The sequence below is a fragment of the Pinus tabuliformis genome, chromosome 1_2 (genome assembly GCF_031772625.1).
Source record: "Pinus tabuliformis cultivar Carrire ecotype Pingquan chromosome 1_2, CPIR1, whole genome shotgun sequence".
Classification (NCBI taxonomy): Eukaryota; Viridiplantae; Streptophyta; class Pinopsida; order Pinales; family Pinaceae; genus Pinus; species Pinus tabuliformis.
Genome location: NC_142298.1, coordinates 883,721,908 through 883,746,992, shown reverse-complemented (window position 1 = coordinate 883,746,992; position 25,085 = coordinate 883,721,908).

Here is a 25,085-nt window from a genome sequence, read left to right as displayed (position 1 = left end):
CTTTGAAAAGATAATTCAGATTTGCACTCAGAATTCTTTATGTCATTCACACATTAAGAAAGTGGAAAACAAATACATGCATGTGCATTTGGATTTAGACTGTTTGTTGGTTTGAGTTAGGACAGTGCATCTAATGTGTGCTCTCTGCTCTATGTTGAACTAGGATTTTCATTCCAAAAAGAAGATTAAACGATCATTTATCATCTTAGATTGCATTTTATGAATTGTATATCTACATCACGTGGTGAACTTGAAAGGAACATTTCTTAAGAAAGATCAATTGTAAAATAAATTTAATGAACATAAAAACACTTTGGAACCTAACGCACAACATCTAGAAGTCTAGGCTAGAGACGTATTCCAGCGTCGTAAAGCATGGTAACTATCGCTTTCATCATAGGTTGGGTGATTCCTCCTCTTTGAGATGACAAGTGCCAGTATGGACTTCTACTCCCACGTACCGTCGGGTATATATTGGGAGACCACGATAGGCTATATCATTTATCCATAGGAAGTCGTGTCTGCCGCCCTATCAATCGCAATGCACTGAACACAGCATTCGGGAAGATTGACTGTTGTACCGTAAAAAGTATTCTGTAGTTTTGTGATTGGTTTGGTAATCCCTCTGTCTAGATTTCTAGAGTAGTCTCTTTCATTCCTTTTCAGACTCCTTAAAGGAAAAGGTGCATGTGAGCACTTTTCACTTCAGGCTCATTAAAAATAAAACGCGACTAGAATCATCTTTTCTTTTTTATCGACTCTTAAAAACTGAAAAAACAAGTTGTGTCAAAGCATCTAAAATTGATTTAATTCAGAATCATTTTCCCCTTCATTTTTAGTTGATCTATTAATCCACAATCGTGGAGGAAAGTGAATCGAAACCCCAGCGTTCGTGGAGACTTACGAGTCACCCATCTTTGTCTCTGGAAACAAAACTATTCTGGACAAAACGGACTCGTTTAATTGGATCAAAGTCCCCTGGTTTTGTTGGAGCAAGTGTTCCGACACCCTCAAAGACTCTGGTTACTCCAAACATTTCTGGTATCCCTGCCTCTATAGAAGAAGTTCTGCAACCACAAGAGGATAGTAGAACTAATCCTAGTGTGACGGTAAACACTTCTATTCCTGAACCGGCCCCATCTACAGCTGATTCGGAAGGTGTTATTTGCCAAACATCTGTCGCTGCAGAATCTATACCTTCTTCGGCACAGGAAATATTTTACGGACCTGATGGTCTCCCTCTTCCACCTGGATTGATTTCTATAGAAGAGATTGTGGAGGATCCTCCATCTAGTACTCCATCTCATTTTGGAGTTGGGATCACCCTGTATCCTTCTTCGTCAGAAATTAGTCTCCCATCATCAGAAGTTCCTGTAGAATCGCTAGGAAATATTTTGGATAGACTAGATATGTCTGAACAACCGTCGACATCTAGGACTGTGTCATCTGACACAGTAGCGGCAGAACCTCCTGCTATTATTCCAAAAATGTTCTTCGGTGTACCATTTGTCCCAACTAGCTCTCAACCGCTAGATGGAATCCATCCAGCAGCTATTTCGAGAGTATGGTCTGTTCCCATTTGTTCGTCCTGAATAATATCTGGAATCCCTTATGTTGAGTCTCAGCAAATTGATCCTTTGTAGTGTCAATTTGGGCAGTCCGGTCCTCAAAGGAAAATCATTCCTTTGAGCACTTGATTACCGCTGTATGGGGGCAATATACCCCTTCATTGTCTCCTCCAGGAGAACAAACATATGAGAGTTCACAACAGAATTCAGGCTATGCTGGAATTACATCTAGTGGTTGGGTGCCAATACTGCCTCAACAACCAACAGTTGTATACTCAATGCAACAAAGTCTACCTATGTCAAATATCCCCACTACACCGGCTATTGTGACGGTGTCGCAAGTACAAGCGCTGCCTATTGTATGCTAACCTCAAGTCTCTCAGGTCGCAATTCAACAACCACTTGGCTCTACGACACCACCACAATCATCAATTAGTGGCTCCTTAACTGGAGTGACCCAGGCTCAAACAGGTACCATCACCCCTCATCTTGGTCAAACAGCTAGTATTGGACAACAGCAAATGGTTTCACAACCATGGCTAGTGCAAAATCAACAACCGCAATTCCAACAAGTTTACCAAGGATCTGAGCACCAAATCTTTGCAAGTAATGGGCAGCCATATGTTCAAAATGGTCAACATCAACCATTTCATAGTGGTTATGACCATCAATCTTACCAAATTTATCAACATCAACTGCACTATGCTGGTATGCAAAGACCCACTGCTTAGGCAATCCCATCTTATCCTCGGTATGCTTCGCCGAACTTGAATCAACAGTTGACTTTCGTGGAAACTTTAGAGTTACTAGATCTAAATTGACTGACAAATGATCCAATTTCTTACACCCCTTGGTGGCCAGCGATTCCACATAAACTTTCATCGGATATTCCTAAATTTAATGGAAATTCGGGTGAAGACCTGTCGAATCATGTGATGATGTTTCATCTGTGGTGTTCATCTAACACTCTAAACGATGATTTGATTAGGCTTTGCCTATTTCAGCGAATGTTAACTCGTCCGACAACAAAATGGTATATCAAAATGCCTAGAGCTTCATTCGATAACTTTAGCACCCTAGCCACAACCTTTTTAACCCATTTTCAGTTACCCATAAGGTACGAAATAGGAACAGAGCTTCTTACCAATTTCAAACAGACAACGACCACTCACATATATGATCATATTCATGAGTGGCGACGTTGTTGTAGAATGGTAAAAACATATGTTCCTGATCAACTGTTAGCTGAATGGTTTATTAAGTCATTATTACCTTCTATTATAGAAGATGTGGCAAAGGGAGGAGTCTTCACTGAAGAGCAAGTCATTTCTTGTGCGTAATATCTAGACTTGATATATACTCAGTCTGGCATGCTCTATGATAAAATCCCTGATGCTCATAGACTGGAATTCTCCATTCCTCCCCCTCCTAAATCAAGCAAAGACTCTCATGCCGGCGATGGCGTGATAGGTGCGACTAGCATGAAAACCGTAAAAGCTACATCAAAGAAAGCTTGTACGGTTTCAAGTCAAAATGAAAATGAGGAGCTTCTCGCCTCAGAAATAAATGCCGTGTCGACTGACAAAGGCAAAGAACCAAAGTAACCAGGGGGCAAGAAGAAAAAGAAAGGGAAGAAGAAAAAACAGGAGGATTCGTCTCCTGAAAAATCTTCTGCATACCCTTTTGGAGATAGGAAAACAAGTCATCCATGCTTTATATGTGATGAGGATCATTGGACGAAAGATTGTCCAGATAAAGCCGAGCTTAGAAAATTCTTTAAGAATTCTAAAACCTCGGTGGTATTGATTGATCCGTTTCCGAATCCAGGAACAAATCTGGTTGCTAGTGACAATGCTTCCCCTTCCCAAGTGCTAATGTTGTCTGTTTCGAAGCAGAAAAATTATGCTTTGATATCGGCAAGGAATAAAGATTACGGGAATCCACAGCTATCGGACAACAAGACTAATGATCAGCCTTGTAATTCGACAACAACTTTGACCGAAGTTGTGCCACCCATCATTCCTGAGCTAACGATAAAGCCGCCCAAGGGAGTAGTACACAAATCGACATTTAATCCTCGTGCCAGAGCAGCACAACATTATAATATAGTGGAAGATCTGGCCCAATCACCGTCCACTATGTCGACACTTGAGGTACTACAAAATTGCCCCTCCCAAAAGCAGGCTTTATTATCATCAATAGGTGGGATTGACCCAACAGATTCCAATCTTGTGGCCTTTAATCATAAAGGATATGACCCTTAGTTGCTGGCTCAACTAGCTTTCCTTATTCAAGTGAAAGCCCTCAACAAAACTATTCATTGGACAATTATTGATGAGGGGGCATCTACATTTATTATGTCAATGAGTTGCTGGAAAACTTTAGGACCTCCACCCTTGTCACGATCTTCGACGACATTAAAAGAATTTGATGGATGAACATACACCCCATATGGGATTTTAAGTAATGTGCAAGTTGAACTAGGGGGAAAAACAGTAGAAATAGATGTTGAAGTGATCAACAGAAACCTTGATTACAGCATCCTATTGGGAAGGCCCTGGATATATGCTATGGCTACCATTGTGTCAACGTACTTCAGGAAGATTTCATTTCCCTTCCAAGGAGGTATTACAATCATTGACCAGCAAACATTTCTCCCCAACAGTTCACAAGTTACGGGAAGCATTCCGATGATCCATGGAAGCCCTCATTCGCTTCAAAATATCGGAGTAGGCCTACTAAAAGACCCTATATTAATGGGGACTTTTTCCCTACTGCCTCCAATCAATCTGGCGGAAGTGGCAACAGTAGGAACCTGCAATATGATATCTTCTATTCAAAAGATGTCCGAAAATGATATTAGCATGGATCATCTGCAGGTATTGCCTCCAAGCCCAATAGAAATATTGTAGCAATCAATGTTTTCAGCATGGGAGGCAAACCCAAATCAACGCTCATCAAGCGTTTGGATAGATAGGTCTAAGGAATATGGCACCCCTTCAGATCCTTGGTCGGAAGTACATTCTACAGATGGAGGAATCGTTCAGTCAATGATCATTGACGAGGCACCATGGGAAGATTACCACCATCGTTCCCATCTTTCGGATTACAAGGAAGATAGTTCCAGTGAACTTCATCATCCCTCAGTTTTTGATTTTCTATCAAATATTGTAAACACGGTTGATTCCGAACGAAACTTGTCCAATATTGAAGAGACTATCGCCATAAATATCTCAACCAAAACAGATGTTGTAGTGAATATTCATGTTGGAAAATCTTGTTCTTCTTCAGAACTGGAAATATATTATGCTCTTTTTCGTGAGTTCAGAGATGTATTTGCTTGGTAATACGATGAAATTCTAGGCATTGACTCGAGCATAGTTGAACACGAAAATAAGATGTATCCAGATGTCAAACTGGTACGACAACGGCTACGGCAGGTGCACCCCAAGAAAGCTGCTACCATCAAGGCAGAAGTTGAAAAACTTCTCCATGCTGGTTTTATTTACCCAGTTCCTCTAACTGATTGGGTATCGAATATTGTTCCTGTAATGAAAAAACAAGGAACAATTAGAGTGTGCGTCGATTATAGGGATGTAAATTGAGCTTGTCCTAAAGACAACTACCCTACACCCTTCATTGACCAAATAATTGATGAATGCACCAGATGTGAAATCTTTTCATTTGTGGATGGAATTTCTGGGTATATTCAAATTAACATCCACCCACAGGACCAGTCAAAGACTGCATTTATTTGTCCGTGGGGCACATTCCCATATTGCAAGCTACCCTTTGGTTTAAAGAATGCAGGGGAAACATTTCAGAGGGCAATGAATTATACCTTCCATGACATAAATAACATCGTTCAACCATATCTCGATGATCTTCCGGCTCATTCGCGAAAGCGGACCGATCATCTGCAGCATTTGAGAGCGATATTTCTACGTTGCCGACACTACAAGATATGACTTAATCCACACAATTGTGTGTTTTTTGTTAGTTCTGGTTGTTTACTTGGCTTTGTGGTCTCAAAGGATGGGATTTAACTCGACCCATGTAAGGTTCAGGCAATCATTGATTTGCCTCCACCTTCAAATTTGCTTCAGATTCAGAAACTCCAAGGGAAAGCAAATTTTCTGAGGAGGTTCATTCCAAATTATGCCGAACTTGCTAAAGGTTATACTCGTCTATTGAAAGAAGAAGTACCGTTCATCTAGGATCAGGTTGCACAAGCTTCCTTTGATGCTTTAAAGGAATCCCTAATAAAAGAATCATTAATGTATGCTCCTGATTATAAAAAAGACTCTAACCTGTATCTGGTTGCAGCAGATACAACCATAGCAATGGTTTTAGTTCAAGAAGACAATGGAATTGAGCATCCTATATATTGTTTGAGTAGAAACTTAAGTGACACGGAAAGAAAATACTCCTATGTTGAAAAGCTAGCTCTCACAACTGTTCAAGCGATACAGAGATTTTGACACTATGTCCTCTTTTGAAAAACTACAATTTTGTCAGATTGCAACCCCATGACTTATATATTGTCTCGATAGTTGCTGGGGGGAAAATATTCAAAATGGATAGCAATTTTACAAGAGATTGATATGGAATTCATAAAATCCAAATCGAAGAAAGCGCTGGTTTTTGCGGAGTTACTATGCGATCTACCATCGTCGTCCAACGATGCAACATCAGAAGAAGTGATCGTGGACGAATCTTTGCTTCTGATATATTCAAGCAATTCGTGGTATGGAGACATAATAATCTATCTGCGAACCCAAAAATATAGGTCTAATACCTCCTGCTCGGAACAATGACACATTCGATACCAAGCAAAAGACTACATGATCATCGGTGATATGCTTTACCGTCATGGTATCGATACAGTTCTGCGGAGGTGCCTCACCCATGAGGAGGCCGAAAAAGTCCTGAATGATTGCCATTTAGGCGCATGTGGGGGGCATCAATCTTGTTACACTATGGCGCAAAAGAATTTACGAGCAGGATACTTCTGGCCAACAATATTCAAAGATTGCATAACAGCAGTCAGAAGTTGCCATGCCTGTCAAATCTTCGATCGCAAAACCAGAACACCACCCGCACCTCTACAACCAGTAGTTGTTGTTGGGACATTCCCTAAATGGGGCATAGATTTCATGACATGTAACCCCACCTCAGCCGAGGGGCATGGGTATATCATAGTCACAGTAGACTATTTTACCAAATGGGCCGAAGCGATGCCTACATTAAACAATAGCAGTGAAACGGTTATCCTCTTCTTTTTCAATCATGTAGTCTCCAGATTCGTCATTCCATAGGCCATAGTTACAGATCATGGATCACATTTTCATAATCACATGATGATCGAGTTGGCTGCCAAATTAGGACTGTCCCATGACAGCTCTACTCCGTATTATCCGCAAGCTAATGGAAAATTATCCGACAACACATGAGTTTTGATTTGTCTTGATAGAAGAAAGCACAGGAACATTATAAAAAACAATAAACACAGATATGGTCAAAGATTTTACCTATAGCACCCCACTGCTCACTAGCCGGTAGCACCAAATCCGGATCACCCCGGAAATCCATACTAGCATATGGACACTCGGCAAAAACCATCTCCTCGCCGTTGTACCACTCGAAGAAGGTATCAGAAAAGGAAACCTGGGATTGACCATCCTGTCGGGCCATGAGGTCAACCCATCTCTGCATCTGTGGTTCAGTCGATGGAGGTAAACCAAGTGAAATGTACTGCGGCTGCATCAGTGGGATCTTTTCCAAGTCAAAAGTGGTCAAAATAGAACCATAGCCGAAATTCTTGGATCTTCTGCTTTTTACCTTGGTCAGTTGTTCTTTCATAACAGACAGTACAACCGTCGAAAGAACAAAGTGTTAACAGTGAAATCAAATAATCAATGACCATTATCATGAGAAATTTTTATGTGAAGTTCAAGCTCGTTAAAAATTAAACCTAAGCAATGAGCAAATGTTTCCCCCAGAGTTTAAGCTCATTAAAAAATGAACCAATTTCCAGTAAATAACCATTGTGAATGCACTACCATCAGCTCTTGAGCCTTGGCCGTGTTCTAATCATCACCTCCACTCTGTTTTAGCCAATCATTCACCTCCATTTGATTGTTTACCCCTTTTTAGGAACAACTGCGAAGAGTGATTCTGTTAGCCATCCTTGTGACATTGCCGTGATTAGAAAATTCCAAACCTTACTTGGAATCAACTGCTACCTGAAATTATCACTCGTTCCTCAAAAAACGAGTCTCCTTTAAGCTCTTTTCGTCTGACTCATAAAATATGAAAAGATTGCCGAGCAGTTGGTCTCTCTGGCTCGTTAAAGCTACAGGGAGTGTTATCCCTCCTCTAGATTTTAATATTTTTGGACCTGAGGGATTATTACACAAAAAGATCGAGCGCTTGCCTTGTTCGGCTCGTTAAAACTATCGAAAATTCATCCCTTCCATATTATTTTATACTTTTTCGGACTAAAGGGATTACATGATGAAAAAGGATCACTGGAGTTTCCTTTCCATCCCTTTTCAGACTCTCTAAAACTGAAAAAGGACCAAGTTGTCTTTGTCGTTAAACTCATTAAAACCAATAGCGACAAACTTGTCCATACAGACAAGAACAAGTTTCACTATCACTAGGCTCGTTAAAACATGCCGACGGGTTTGCCCGAAGAGCAAATTATAGAACAAGCATATGTTATCCTCCTCAATATTGATAAAAATAAAGAGGTACTGGTCAGCAATGACTGGGGAAAAATTGGGAAGAAAACCTGAAGAAACTTTATTGGTAGCGAGTCGCTCTTGAACATGACACTTTCACTCCATCACCATGATTGAGTCGGGTTGGGTTATTCCGTTCACCGGTCTTATTACCATTGGTCCTCCGTACCATCCATCTTTGGGGTTAATGCTACCAATCCATTTCAGTGTCGCCGATATGTTCAAGAGAAGTCGATCAGAGAATTCACTAACCCATCTTGTGTCTCATCCACTGCAATACCTTTACGCTTCATTCTTTCATGACCGCCACCCTGAACCCTGTATCATTAGATCGTTTTCACCTCCAAAAGTCATTTGCTCTGCCCCGTGTCATAGATGTGGGATTTGTTAAGGCCCTCCTACGACGGGTCACTTCTTGTCGACATCAACTCATTATCCAAGAAGTCAACCTAGGAACAACCCTTTCAGTGCTTTGAAGCTTGCATGCCTCAATGGAAATTTTCTCACTTTCGGTGATAGGTTTACATCAATGGCTTTCGACTGAGAGATTTTGCGTGGTGTTCGACGCCAAGTCCCATTTTCACACCATGCGAATTTTACTGTCGTTCCTTGAGGGTCATCATCATTATCGGTGATTCCTCTCGCGCCTGTTAACAACTTACATCATTGGCTGGTAATCAGGCGATGTCTTTCCATGTTCGACTCAAGAACATTCTTCACATGGATCGACTTGCTTTTTGGGTGAAGGTCGAATGAGTTTGAAGACCCCAGATCTAGTTTCATCCATCTAGGCTGTGATATATTTAGGAAAATAAAGACATCAAATGTACATCATTGCTGCACAAATGATCATCTGAATCAAAGGATGATGACTCTATTAGAATCATCAGTTTGCCACACAGACAGTTGTCTATCTCATGTACATGAAAATGAATTTATAAAGCTGAGCATGGGAATTCGCACCTCATTTAGATCATGAAAATATTATGAAGATAATGTATTGTATTGTATCTTATTATAGGTCGCCTTCCAGTTCGAAAAAACCTTGGATCCTCATGATAAATCATTTCACCTGACATCAAAAGATTAATGACCTCATGCTTTAGGGGGCAACTGTTATAGAAATTTTTGGGCACTACAACCCCAATCATATATGTCCATAAACCAAGGGCTTCTGAGTCCCTAAAGGTGTTGTTTCATGCCCTAAAGGAACAAGGTCAGTTGATTACATCATCTCCCAGAAGTTCTCCACAGAAAACTGCTCAGAACTGGTTAAAAATGGACCATACAGGTCGCTCTGAGCTAAGGGTGCAATGCATCTCACCAACCCAGTGTAAAAGGTGTGATTCATACTGGAAAGCCCTTCTGTAGGGTGCGATGGGCGAGAATGGAAAAATGGCAGAGACAGTTTGCGGGGTGGATGATCATGGAATCTTCCATAAACTTCTCCTATGACACTTGCCTCTCTTAATTCACCAAGGTATGAGTAAGAGATCATCAATCTCCAAGTAGAATCAAGAACTATCAGAGAGAAGACACTAATCAAAATCCCAGAAGCTGACTCACCCCCCTGCAAACATCTATATATGGATCCCTCATCCCAGAGATCCAAAGGCTGGAATTTTGTATCTTGTAAGGAAGTGCAGTTGGTTACTTGGTGGAATATCATAGTGTTGGGTGATCTAAGATTTTCATGAAGTAAAGAAGGGCTTTCATGCTAGGAGGATGACGCTGGGTCATATCAATGGGTTGTAATCCTCTCTTCTAATCTTTATATCAATAAAGCTATTCAAGTTTTCCTCCACAATCTTGTATGTCTGATAATATATGCATTTGTGTGGTCATTATATATCTGGTCCTATATTTCTTATGATTGTAGATCTCTGCACTTTGAAGGTATTATGCTGCTTTGACTTTACAGGTACTCTTTGAAGTGGAGTGGTCAAGGGAGAAGTAGCAAAGACCTGTCGGTGAGGAGAAGGAACAAGCAAAGAACCGAGCAAAAGATTGAGGTTGGTATTCTTTGATCCTCTCCTATCTACTTCTCATAACGGAAAACGAAAGTAACTTTAATCTGTTTGTTTCTAGGATAGCTACCCATCTTAGTGGGACTAATAGCTCTGCATAGACACTAGATTTCCTGATAACAGAGGGGTTGGTGTATTTCCTTTTGTTGAAATCTTTGGGTTCGGCAACTGGGATGCTACGGCTCTCCCTGAATTTGCAATTGTAGTTGTTGTAAAGTGATGGGCAATGGTTGAACTGATTCATATTTGTGATACCAATTTTGTAGTATCGATGTTAAGGGCTTTATTGATGGTTTACATGTATATCATTTATTTGATGTTTTAATATATATATATATATATATATATATATATATATATATATATCTATATATATATATATATATATAGATATATATATATATATATATATATATATATATATATATATATATATATATATATATATATATATATATATATATATATATATATATATATACATAAGTGCTATTTATCTGGTTCCAAATTCTCCCTATATCATTTATGAGGACTCGTGAACAGGGCTTCCTCTAATGTTCAGATTGGTCGTCTGTAAACCAGTATTAGGTTTTTGATTGTTCACTGTCAAACATGAACAATATATATTATTCGTGTTTTTGATTCTCTATTAAAGGTTAGAACTATTGTTCTTTTTAAGTAGATGAAGTTTTTCTTGAGTGGTTGGCTCGCAGGGTTCATTCAGAACTTGACCGAGATCCATACGAACCCTCACGGCTACTATGTTTAATATACAGCTATTGTTAGAGATTCGGTAATCTTTAAAATAGAAAAAGCTAAAATAACTTCCTTTTCAGTGTGTTTTCATTATCTCTGATATTTTATATGTTTTCTGTTGAGGTTAATCAGAATACAATTTATTAATTTATGTGGGTCACCATGACCCCAGAATGCATATTAGGATTCCAGTTACATAGTATGCTTTTAAAACTTTAGCAAGGCAATATGTCTCTAGAAAATTAACATGGATATAGCTCTTTCTACTATAATCTATTCTTTCATTTATTGCTTTAGATAACTGATGCATTTTTATTTTCTAGTGGTTGAAAGTTCACTATTATCGTTATCTCTCTTACGCATCGATGTCTGCAAATATCTGAATGTGCTAGAAATGTAACAAAAGATAGAACATACCTATTAATTTTCAACGACAGAGACTTACGAGTAATTAATTAGCATGATAACTTTCCCTACATAATAATAAACCAAGTAATATTTTCCTACTAGTGAATACCAAGCATAGAAATACTACTTATCTGTTTTTCCTGCTTTAATTTTAAACATGCACGTATTTCCTCTATCTGGAAGGCCTCACCACCGAGTCACAGATTTGGAAATTACATCAAGAATCCCCCTTCGAGCTCTTCTAACTCCTGTGAGTGAATAAAATCAGTCTGGTACCTTGGGCATCAGGACATATGGTCTAGCCTCAAGTCTCATACCCTTCGACTGTTATTTGCGATCCTTTCCCACTGTCTAATCCATCCAGCTCAAGGAAATCTATCCACAGCATAGTCGCTGCTCTTCTTTTCTCCCAACTCGTCCGGGGTTCTGTCATTTCCCCTTTTGAGGGAAAAATATGGGCAACTTCTTGTAACTATTTTAGGAGTTATTTAATTGATTTGTCCATTTCTTTTACAAAATTCTCAAAACTTTTAATTAATAATTAAAAAAATATGTTGTTGCTTCTCAGCCTTAATTCTTTAGCAATCCAAGTTAAATTGAATAAAAATTAAAAGTACTAAGTAAAACTTGGTAATAAGTAAATGCTGGTGCATCAATGGGTATTACAACTCCCTCCCCTTGAGAGGAACACTGTCCCTGATGTTCTTTTCAGGAAAACAGTGTCAGATAGGCTGTCTCCATTGTTTCCTACTCTTCCCAAGTAGTCTCATTCGGGCCAAAGTGCTTCCACTGCACTTTAACCTGGGTGATGGCTCGTTTCCATAAGATGGTTTCTTTCCAATCGAGTATATGAAGAGGCTTTGCCAAAAATTCTCCCTTGAGTTTAACCTACACAGAAAATCTACTGTCAGAAATTTTTCAAAACAACAATTCATAAGTTACTGATTTTTATCGTTTTATTACCTGTATATTCTCCCAGTTAATGATATGCCAAGGGTCATACAAACCTTTTTTTAACAAAGAGACATGAAAAACATTGTGGACTTGGATATGGCCTGGGAGCGCTAGCTTGCATGCTACTGGTCCAATCCATTCTAAGATTTGAAATGGTCCACAGTACCAAGGCGCTAATTTAGCACAACCCTTCCACTGTAATGTGATTTTCCAGGTTTTGATGTTCAAGTATACATGATCCCATTACTGAAACTCCTTATGAGATCTTTCCTTATCTGCATAAATATTTTTCCTATCCTGGGTGGCTTTTGAATTCTTATGGACCTTTTTAACCATGTCTTCCATTTCAGCTAACATATCAGGACCCAGTGTTAATCTATTATTGAGGTTCTTCTAATCTATGGGTACCCTGGACTTTCTTCCATATAATACTTCAAAAGGGCTCATGCCTAGTGAGTCGTGATAACCATTGTTGTAGGAAAACTCCACCAAGTGGAGGTAGTCCTCCCACTTATGCAAAATTCTCAACATGTCCTCCAGAACCTGATTTACCCTCTCTGTTTGGCCATCCATCTATGGATGGTAAGCCATACTAAATTGAATCTTGGTACCCAACCTAGAGAAGAGGGTTTTCCAAAATGTGGATGTGAATTTTACATCTGTGTCAGAGATTACCACCCAGGGTTTCCCGTGCATCTTGAAGATTTCCCTCATAAATATATTTACGATCTCCACCGTCTTCTAGGTGGACTTTACAGGTATGAAATGAGCAGTTTTTCTCATCTTGTACAACACTACCATGATTGAGCCATGCTTCTTCTTAGTATGAGGTAACCCGGTGATAAAGTCTAGGGTGCTCGTCTCCCATTTCCACTCAAGAATGGGTATTTGTTGCAACAGACCAACAAGATGATGATGTTATTCCTTCACCAATGGCCACTCCAAGCATTTGGATAGATATTAAGCCACATCCTTCCTTAAACCATGCCAGAAATAACACTTTCTGATGGTAGAAAATAGTTCTTGGTATCCTGGGTGAGCGGCGTAAGGCTTCCTATGGAACTCATCCAATAATAATTGTTGGACAGAATTCATGAAAGACCATGCATTAATATGCAAATTGATGGGCATCTTGCCTTGTGAACAATATATGGTGAAATGGATTTTGGTGAAGTGGAAACGTAAGGGTTAAATTGAGCTATGATTAAGAGCTAAGGGATTTTTTATAGTCATCTTCTCTAATCTAGAGGACATGAATAGGGCCTTTGAAAATGACCCTTACTTCTTTAGTAATGTTGGGTTATTTATGTGGTTCTTGGAAGGCTATTATAATCTAAGAAAGAATAATTTTTGACATCCTTAGTTTGGGTTCGGTTGTTCTCGCTATCAGAGGATTTTTGGAAACCAAATATTCTTGAGGATATTGGCAATAATATAAGTGAGTTTGTGAAAAAATCTAAAGTTACAAAGAAGTGTTGATACACCTATTACACAATAATTCTCATATATATGAATGATCTAGGATATTTTCTTCGGTGATGTTAAATAAAATTGCATAAAGAGCATGAAACTAACATAAATTCAACACCCATGGATAAGTAATACAAAAGAAGACAATAAAGAGAATGCACCAAACTTTGATAAGAGTTCATTGATAATGTGTGTGGTACATCTTTGGGCCCAACATAAAATTGGAGAGGCCTCTTTATTATCTCAAAAAATATAGTGGAAAAATATATGGAAAAATACATGGGAATACTTCACTTGTAGGGATAACCCAGAAATCTACTTCTCAGTTCCCAGTTCTAACTGCACATGAAGATTCCTTCAGAAATTTCAAGAACAATGATTATAAACTTTAAAATATTTTTAAATTGTCACCTCCTCATTGAATTTCATGCCACAACAAATAACAATATACTATGAAACCATTGAAATTCTCTAGAATATGCTCCAAAACCTACCTAGAATCTACTTCCAGATCTATGCTCATTTGGGCATGGGTCAACTCTCAACCTGTGTGTCGAGCGCTGATACACTTGACCTCCACTCTCCCTCCATCGTGGGTCCGGTCCTTATGTGAATATGGTCTTTATAAGATATGGTCAGTGGACTTACCTAGGCCCATGGTCAAGTGTGTTGGTTTTCATCGACATTATAAGAATTTTGGTTTTTAGGTGTCCTAGGGTCAAACTCGTTGCCCCCTTTCCCATTTATTTAATATGTAACGTTATCGTTATACTTTTTTTTCACCTATTTTATGCATAGTGAATCGTATTTGTGGCCTGTTGTCCCATTTCCGTCGAGGATGGTGGTTCGAACATCAACCCTTATAACAATATTTTTAAATAGGGTAAACCCATCTCACCAACTGTGAGTTTCCATGTGTCACATGTAGAGTGGTCCACCTCATTACTAACCAAATTCCATGTGGGGATGCCTGTAGGTTGCCATGTGTTACCTCTTAGTGGTACCATGTGGTCTTTTCTAGTGGTGTCCCATTTCACTGTTCGTGCCCCATTTTTTATTATTTCCACAAAACGTCAGATGAACATAACTTTATCATACAAACTCAATTTGAGGTGTCATTTGTACTATTGGAATAATATTGATGAGTTCTACGACTTCATGCTAGTTTTGCTAAGATATGAGGAATTTAAATATTTTTTTTATCTTGGATTGATGAATGTATCCAAACCACTTCCATAATCAATTTGAAATGACTATCACGATGATATTTGGTCTCAACCACTATATTACGAGCACATGTCACTCAGGTGCTACTGATGCTCTGAATGTGTCCACCTAATTGGGGATTTCCCAATTATGAAAAATGAGATGCAAGAGAATTTATGAGGGTTGATCTATAAGGGTTTTAGAAATTTTATAGGAAAAGAAAAAAACCTTAATACCCAATCACAACATCCATGATACAAGACCCACTCAACATTATAAGAGAAACCACAACATTCGACTCAACAAAAAAAAGGAGATCTGAATGGCGAATCAATTCTCGGAAATTACATATCTAGAGGAGAACATTGTGTTATTGAAGAAAATCATTGAAGTTCAATCCAATGGAGGCATCCCTTGAGATAAGCCCACCCTCAAACAAAATTTCCTATAATCCCCATTAAATATCTAAGAGATAAAATAACTTTCTATGGATGCAAAGATGGTGATGGATACGAAGTATAATTAGGAACCCCTTACCAAAGAATAATTTTTAATGATGCATATCATCAAAGAATGGGCTAGAGAGGAGTCATATAGTATCCCAAATGAATAGAAGATTCAATACTACCAAATTTATCTCTAATGTAAAAGACACCATCAGGAATGAGAGGGGGAAACTAAAACAATAATTGACTATTTAGAGAGATCCTCATAGAAAATAAATGGTAAGGAGAAGATCATAAAGGAGAGCAAGAAAAAGGTTAAGAAAACTACTAAGCAATCCATTAAAAAGTGGGGGAGTTCCTCATTAACATAGGGTAGGTCATTTCAAATCCAACATGTTTTCTCCCTTCTCAACCTCTTCTCAATGAAAATAATAACCTGGAATATATGAGGCCTCAACATCGGGGATAAACAAAGGCACTTTTGAGAAATGATATCAAGATAAAATATTAAAATTGTTATTCTAAAGGAAACAAGAGTGTCTAGTGAGAAAATCAATTATCTTATTGATTATTGTTAGAAACGTTGCAAGTTGATTTAACTAGATTGAAAAGGTAGTACAGGGGTCTTGTAGTTGTTTTGGACCCTAACATGGTCCTTTACAAAGGTTGTATTATGTTCCTTTTCATATTGTTTAAAAAATTTCAATAAGTGGGGTGAAATAAATAGTTTGTTAACAATGGTCGATCAAATTCCTATTCTAGCAAAAAAAAGCTACATTTTTTACCCATATACATGCAATTAGAAATTTTCATGGTGAAAAGTTTTAGATTGTAGGAGGATACTTCAACCTCATTAAAAAAAAAGGAAAAGAATGGTGGATTTAGAAGACTAGATCGAGAGGCTCATTTATTTATGGAGTCTATGTAAATATATGGGGGTCCCAAATGTTGATAACTATAATGGAGTCTTCATATGGAATAACTGTAGAGGTGGGAGACACCAAGTGGCTAGTATATTAGATCATTTCCTGATCTCAAAACAATTACTAGAAAAATACATCTTCATATAATTAATTAATAGTCCCTACCTAGAATCTAATCACTGACCTATCTGGTTAGATTTGGATATGAACATAACGATAAGAAATCATGCTTTCATATTCTAAATCTTCTGATTTAGGATCGAAATTCTTGAGTGAGCTTAAGGACTGGTGGAAAAAAATCAATATTTAAGGGAAAAACCAAATTTATACCTTTCAATTGAGTCTAAAGGTTCTCAAAATAAAAATAAAAAACTAGAATAAATATGAGTTTAAACAATATTTTTTGATAAGAAATCATTGGAGCCACACATTCAAGAGATCCAACAAAAAGTTATCTAGGAAGGCCACTAAGATTATTTAATTTTGGAAGAGGGACAACTATTTCATAGAATGGAACAAAGGCACAAGAAAGGGGATATAATTCGAAGACAAAAATCATCAATCCAATGGCTAAGGGAGGGGAGAACAATACTAAGTTCTTTCTTAAATCTATGATCAAGCATTATCACCATAACTAAATATTCTAACTCACAGCCAAGGGAGACATCAACCCCTACAATATGAGGAGTTAGATTAGGGATTGGTCTCATACTAACTATATATACTCATTAAGAATGTCCTTGACATGCATGATGTAATCTCATGGATAACAACCCATATTCCCCAACTAATCAATCATGAATATATTGAAGCCTTAATGTGAGAGATTTCATATTGTATGTTTGAATAACTGGTGAAGGCTATGCTCATCAATAAGGCAAATGGACTAGAAAAAATCACAATAGATTTCTTTAAATCATGCCATTCCTTCATTAGAGATGAAGTGTTAGTTTTTATAGCATCAGAGGTGTTGTAGTTTGAAAACTTTGTGAAGATGATAAGGCCATGGAGTTATCCATAACCCAAAAATCGTTTCTGAAAATTCCACCTAGAAGTTTCTCAATTAGATTATTACCCTAGACTTTTAATGTTTTCTAAGCTTAAACTTAGGAAACTGGTTACTAATGAGTGTTAATTTAGATAAGGTGTGAATCATATAAAATGTCACACGAGTTGACTGAGAAATAATCTTAGCCAACATTTAATACTGGTTGTTGGAGGTCCAATAAAATATTATAAGAAGAAGTCGATGGGTAGATGGAGAACACACACAAAGATTGATTTCCTCGGGTAGTTCGATTTTCTAGCGGTAGTAGCTGGAAGAGTTCAAGCCAGAAGGGAAGGAGAGATAGAGAGGGATAGGGACAGTGAGTTTGGATGAACTTTTTTGAAATCTGGAGAGTCAACAATAGAACGGAGGTATTTGCCAGAGGAGTTGCACATAGACAGTACAAATAACTTTAGAGGGACATTGATTTTGCTGAAGGGAAGAGAAATTCAGCTTTTGCTAGTCTAGAAATTCTCTAGGAGGCCAAGGGAATTTCTCGCGGAGGCAGAGTTAGCTAGGATATCATTATTTCTTCCATTTTCTACCTTAGCAAGTTGGGGTTTACATAAGCACTGCGTAAAGGCTCACACAAAGGTTGTATGACTAGCTAGTTTGGTTAGTTTATGGAGTAGGATCAAACATGGTGTTGAGGTATTTTCCTCAAAGATATTTTGGCAAGTTTATTTTGATGCTTGGATTCCTATTTCAACATTCATAGATTGTACTCAAAATTTCACTGTTTCTTAATAATAAAAACCCTCAGTTGTTGCACCGGTTTTCCCAATTTTGGTGTTTCTGGAGACATTCTTCGAAAAATAAGTGTCTCATATTTATGCTTTTGTGTGCCTGTATTTTATCAGTTACCATTTTATCTTATGAAAAAATTAATTTGGTGAAAATTTCAATTGTGAATTATTCATTGTTTGTGTGGGAAAAAATTAATTTGGTGAAAATTGTCTAGTTGTTGCAATAGTTAAAATTTTCACATGGTATCAAGGCGAGGTTCATCAGATCAATATATTGAAGATGAAGGGGGAGAAATTCACTTTTCAAAGGGAGAAACAACATAATTTCTCTATGGTTTGTGTAGGGTCTATCTAGGCAATGTGAGTGGAAGAGAAAAAATTTGATTTTTTAGTTGTAGAGTGGAAGGAAAAGTTTGAATTACTTAGAGCAAGAGTCTACCAGGCAGAGGTAGATCTAAGTAGTAATTCCAAGTAGCAGTGCAGTAGAATCATTGAGCATATTTGAGTGAAAGAGTAAGAGAAATACCTAACATAGAGAGAATTTCTCTCAAGGGGTTTCAAGTTTTGGAAATCTCATTTTCCAATTACAGATTTGAAGGAGTTGTGAGGAAAAATTCTCACTCCAAAAGGTTGTGCATGTAGAATAACCAACAGTTAAGCAGTGGGAAAGAGGGATATTTTTGAGTAGATTTGAGATGGCCACATTTGGGCTTACTGATCGGGATAGGCTGGAATGTGCCTCTAATTATGTCATCTAGAAGGCTAGGATGTTCTTCATTTTGGATGAATATGGCCTGAAATCCTATGTAGATAATGTGGCGGGAATACCCCTTTATGTTCATCAGCTTAAGGAGTATAGGAAAGAAATGGCGAAGGAAAAGTGAATGATATTGGATGGATTCCAATATAGTCTCACATATATCGGGAAAGAACACTACCAAGGATATGTGGGATGCTCTCTCCCAACTATATCAAAGTTATTTCAAGTAGTGAAAGATGTTTCTCCAAAAGAAGCTTAGAAGCACTAGCATGTAGAAGGGTTAAGGCATAGATCTCATCCTCTCCAGAATTCAGGAGGTTTGAGATTATCTTATTGTCATTGGGGGGGCACCTCAACCAATAGACCTTGTATGATTTCCACTGAACAATGTTTGAGAGGAGTGACAGATATTTTTATAAATTATTTTGGGCAGAGACACATTGCCTGGGTCAAAAAGGATACATTTCAATCTACAGTAGGAGGAATTGAGGCATCTTCTAGTAAAGAGCTCCATCAACGAAAGCAGAAGAAAAGTCATGAAGGCTAAGAAGGAAGAGGAGAATGTGGCCCTAGCATCAAAGGGTCCCAGTAAGGGATAGGGGGGAATAAGAAGAAGAAGGACCTATATAAGGTCAAATGCTTCAGGTGTGGCGAGCTTGGCCATTATAGTACCTAGTGTCCTATCAGGAAGAAGGAAAAAGTAGAGAAGTAGCACTAGGCCAAATCATCCAAAGAGATAGACAAGTCATCCTCTAGGATGGAGGAATATTTTTCCATATTTGTAGCTATACCTCTAGGAGTGAGGTGGGACAATATGGAGATATATTGCAAAAGTTGTAGATGTTGGGCATGTTCCATTGAGGTGTCCTCTTCATGGATCATTACGTTGTGATAGGGTGCCCCAGTATTCAGTAGAAGGATGGATCGGCATGAGTGATGAAATCAGTTTCTACGGTGACAATTACAGAATAGTAGCGATCAGGTGTTGAGGAGTGTAGTGTAGTGTTGATAGCATAGCGGAAAGCCCAGTAGTAGAGTCATCATAAACATAGATTCCCTTGTGGAAAGTGAAGAGCTAGTAGCAATCAAGTTTTAGGAGAGAGATGCAACATGCATAGTTGATTCAATTTTTAGGATGCTTCTCAGTTGCATTAGTTGTAGTAGCAGCAACAATAGATGAGAGGGAGTTGTAGTGCAGATATTGAGTTGGCATCAGCACCGTAGTGTTAGTGGTAGCGCAAATGCATCATAATAGTTACAAAATAGTTAATGGGTAGTTGCGGGAATTCACAGTGCCTAGACATCAACAACGTGACATAAGGTGATACATAGACAAGGTGTTGTTACACTGGTGCAACACTAGAACATTTTCCTCGCTAAGAGGAATTTTTTTTTTTTGTAGCATCAGAGGTGTTCTAGTCTCAAAAATTTATGGAGAGGATAAAACATAGGAGTTATTTGTTGTTTGTGTGGTAAAATAAATTTTTAATTAATTTATAGTTAGAAGAATAATTCCTAATTGTTGCAATAGTTGAAAATTTCACAAGAAGTGCAAGGATTAGTCAAGGATTCCTAACAACACAAATAGGTATGGTTTGAGATTATTGCTACATTATATCTCATGATTAAATGAGTTTTGTTGAGGGCCATCAAATCTTAGATGGGATTTTTATGGCTCAAAAATCTATTCATTCCCTTAGAAAATTGAAGGAGGTTTGGCTATTGATTACTATCTATATCTCCAAATCCTATGATAGATTAAATTAGGATTACCTTCTCTAGGTTCTTCACACCTATGGCTTCTCTCCACAATGGATCGAATAGATTAATTTTCTCATTTCCACCCATTTTTCTTCCATCATACTAAATGTTTCTCCTACAAACACCATCATTCCATCTTGTGGCCTAAGAAACATTCATCCCATCTCCCCTTTTCTATTCATCCTAGCTACCGAAGGTATTGGGAAGTAAATCAAAGAAGATATGAGTTAAGGCATTCCAAGGAGGATTTGTATCTATGGTTTGGACTAGGCTATTAGGCATCAATTTTTTTTTATGATATCATGCTCTTTTGTGAGCCTTCCCTTTGTTGAACGGGGGCTTTAAAATCTATCTTATTAGAGTTTATTGAAGCCTATGAGACTGTGATTAGTGAATAAAATTCAATGATCTATTTTTTAACACTAGTGTGTTGGTGCAATATTATTTAGCAAAGCTAATGGATTTTCAAATTGGAAATATCCCCACTAAATATATTGGAATCCCTCTGGTGGAAAACTTATTACTGCCTACTAGTAGGATATTTTATTGAGTATCACATCAAAATTGGATAATTGGTATTTTCACTCATTGAATATGGCAGGTAGAGTGGTTCTTGTTGACTTAGTTCTTGAAGCACTTTTGATTGATAAACTTTCTATATTAGTAGCCCCAAGGTTATATTTAAATTCATTGCCTTCAATTTTAGATATTTTGTGTGGCAAGGAGAAAAACGTTCTAAGAAATGGGCTTTGGTGGCATGTGAGAGGGTATGCTTACACAAACTAGTGGGATGTGTAGGTGATAGTGTAACATCCCTAGTTAAAAATGCATGTAAAATATATATAATACCACATTCATGGGACACGTATTCCAATCTCAATGGTGGGAAAAACATCCTAGTGTGTGTTCATTTCGGTTACTATGGCTAAGGAAATTGGCAAAAGCAATGGCAAAGGCTTTGGAGAGGAAAAATGGCATTTTGGCACATTTATCTATGAAAATAATGGAAATTAGGAGAAAAGGAAGGTGAAAGGTCATAGGTTGCATGTGAGGAGGAAAATGAACAAAAATAATGGAAATTTAAGAAAATAGAGGCCTCATTGATAAAAAGGCTTCCGAGGATCAGTGAGTAGGAATTTTTAATGTAGACTTTTGTTAGTTAGTTTTTGGAGCTCTCTCTCTAATATCTTTCTCTCATACTCTTGGAAACTTAAAGTTTCATGGTGTTGTGGGTTCATTTCATTAATTTTTGGTTGGTTCTCTTGTTTCCTATAGCTTGGGTTGAGTTACTAGTTCCTGGATCCTTGGTTGGACAAACCTACGGAAATGCTATAATGGCTTCGGTTGAGTTACTAGTATTGGATCCTTGGTTGGACAAACACTTTGGAAGCCCTGTAACATCATGGGTTGAGTTACTATTCTTAGAGTCTTGGCTGGACAAATGCTCTAGAGCCCTTGGTGGGTTGAGTTACTAGTCCTGGAGCCTTGGTTGGAAAAACATTTTAGAGTTCAGTAGAAGTTGGGGGTTGAGTTACTAGTCCTGAAGCCTTGTTTTGACAAATTCTCTAGAGCCTTGCATAAGCTATGGGTTGAGTTACTAGTCCTAGAAGCCTTGGCTGGAAAAAACACTCTAGAGCCCTAGAAGGCTTGGGTAGAGGCCGATCTCATGATGGCTTTGTGATGTCCGACTGTGAGGTGGAGTCACTATTTGATGGGTTGAGGTGGATGGCCTCTGGAAGCCCTTTTTGGTTTTCAATTGATGTGTTTTATGAGATACCACATTCATTCTTGCGATATGGCAAGGGGGTGAATAGATGAAGAGAGATTTGGCTTAGCCATGTCTAAATTCGGGTGGTTCGTGGAAGTCCCACAACACGTTGGCCTTTGCATCATTAATATGAGGTTATTTCTCCTTGTTAATTAATGAGTTTTATTATGGTTTATATGTGGTTTATATGGTTGTTGTTTCCATCGTATTTGTGTTGTTATTATGGTGGTTATGAACATATATTGTGACATTGACTATGTATGGCTCTCATCATGTTTTTAGTTGTAAATTAATTAGCAATGTATTTATAACATAATTGCTAAAAATGCATATAATATGTTGAGGCATTAATTCTTCTAAGTGATTCTCAGTTGAGTATGTGACCCCTATGCCTAGATCTGTTTTTTACACTTGTAGATTACATATTTGTTACATGTTTGATGAAATGTGTTTCATGGCTAGTAGGGATCTAGTGAAGCCCCTTTTCAAGAAATTTCATTTGTATTAGCATTCCATTGTTATCTTTATGTTATGAAGGTGTAATTTAGTTTTGGGCAGTGAACTGGGCTCTAGTCCTGAAAAAGTCGCTCAAATTCCAGGGACACAGGCATAACACTGGGCAGAAAATGCCTTGGATGCTGGCATACCATGTTGTGGGAGAATCTAGAGCCTTCTGGATGCATGAATTCCCATATCAAGGGATCATTCGGGAGTGTAATGATTTAAAAACTCAGTGGGACCCGAGGAATGGTTACCCAAGAGGTTGGGATGGTTCCTTAGAGTCTTGTTGCTAATGTGGAAGGTCTATATGGTGTGCTTCCATTGGTTCCACTTCCTTTAGGTGACTTCGGAGGTCGAATCATAACATAGTAACTTCTTGCCACATGTTTACCCTGGTTGGGTAATTACTTGGGTAGATGTGGGAGGAGGGTATTACCAAGTGGTATCAGAGCATGATTCATCACTCGGAATGGATGGGTGGTGTGTTGGTTATGCATTCATGGTGGTTTCATGTGTTCCTTATGCTTATAGTCCATGTGCTTGTTGCATTTGCATGGTGTTGATCATGGTTGTAGTGATGATGCCATGTGAAGGTTGAGGGTGTTGTTGTGGAATGTGTCATCATGAGTGTATGGTTGTATATGAATTTGTTATGCATGCATTTTCATGGTTATAGTTATGCATGTATGGTAGGTAAAACATGCATTGTGAAGTTAATTTATGCAATTAGGTCATCATGATGATATTAGTATGTTATGATGCTAATGTGTTGACTGAGATAGAGTAGGAGATGCAAACCATCGAAGTGAATTTGGAACATTGGACCTCAAGGAAATAGTATGTCATCGTAGAGGTTTGTATCTTGGGCATGCAGGTAGGTAGGTTAAGGATTGTCATATGAATTATGGGTATGTGTATCCCATTCATTCTATTGATGTTATGGTTACATACATGATAGATTCTAGTTGATTAGTGTAGTCATATGCACAGGCGTTGGATAGTCATGAATGATAGTCACATGTGGTTGTATGCATTTCTATTGTTGTTTTAGGTTAGATAACTTGATGATTACGTTATATGGATGTTATAGGTTAACTTGTTGTTGTATTATGATAGTTAGCTTGATGATCAGGTTATATGTTTTTTATGAACATGATATATAACTTGTTGTTGTTATATGCTAGTAACTTGATGATTAGAGTTATTACATTAAGATATTAATGTTATATGTATCATACTATGCTGGATTTCTATATGCAAATGGTTAGGATTATGAAATTTAGTTTTGAGTTAATATGTTGTGATATTATGTCATACTAGTCTAGACTAACTATGTAAATGTGCTTATTCTGTATGAATGATAATTGTTTATGAGCTTATGATGTGAACATGTTAGCTAGTGAATATTATGGATATCATGACCTTATTTATTTTTGAGTTGATATGTCGTGAAGTTACATCATGCTAATCTAGCTTGATTGTGCAAACAAGATAGCCTCCCCTGAGGTATATTACAGTATGAGTTTTCTTATGTCATCTACTTGGTGCTTGAATGTTTGATTATGTAATTTATTTAGTGTTTGAATGTTTCGTGTCTATTATGTCATCTACCTGTTGTTTGGATTTTTTATTAATTGCATGATATGAGTATGTGTCTATATGATTGCATGAAGAGATGATCTTATTTTAATATGGTTGTATTAATACATATGTGTTGAGATAGCTGATATGTACTTGAGTGTAAGTAGCTGATACTCATAGCATTATGTCTAATGACTATGAGTTGACTATGGATTATGACATGATTTTTAGTCTTAATAAATGTTGATTTCAAATTCATAGACATCACACCTTCATTTGAGGAACATGTGATTGACATATGTAAGAAGTTGTAGGGAAACATGCATGATATTAACTTAACAAGGTAGCAATTGATGTGTTTATATAACTAATGATTCGGTGATGTGACAGTACATAATAAGACTTAATTGTATCCA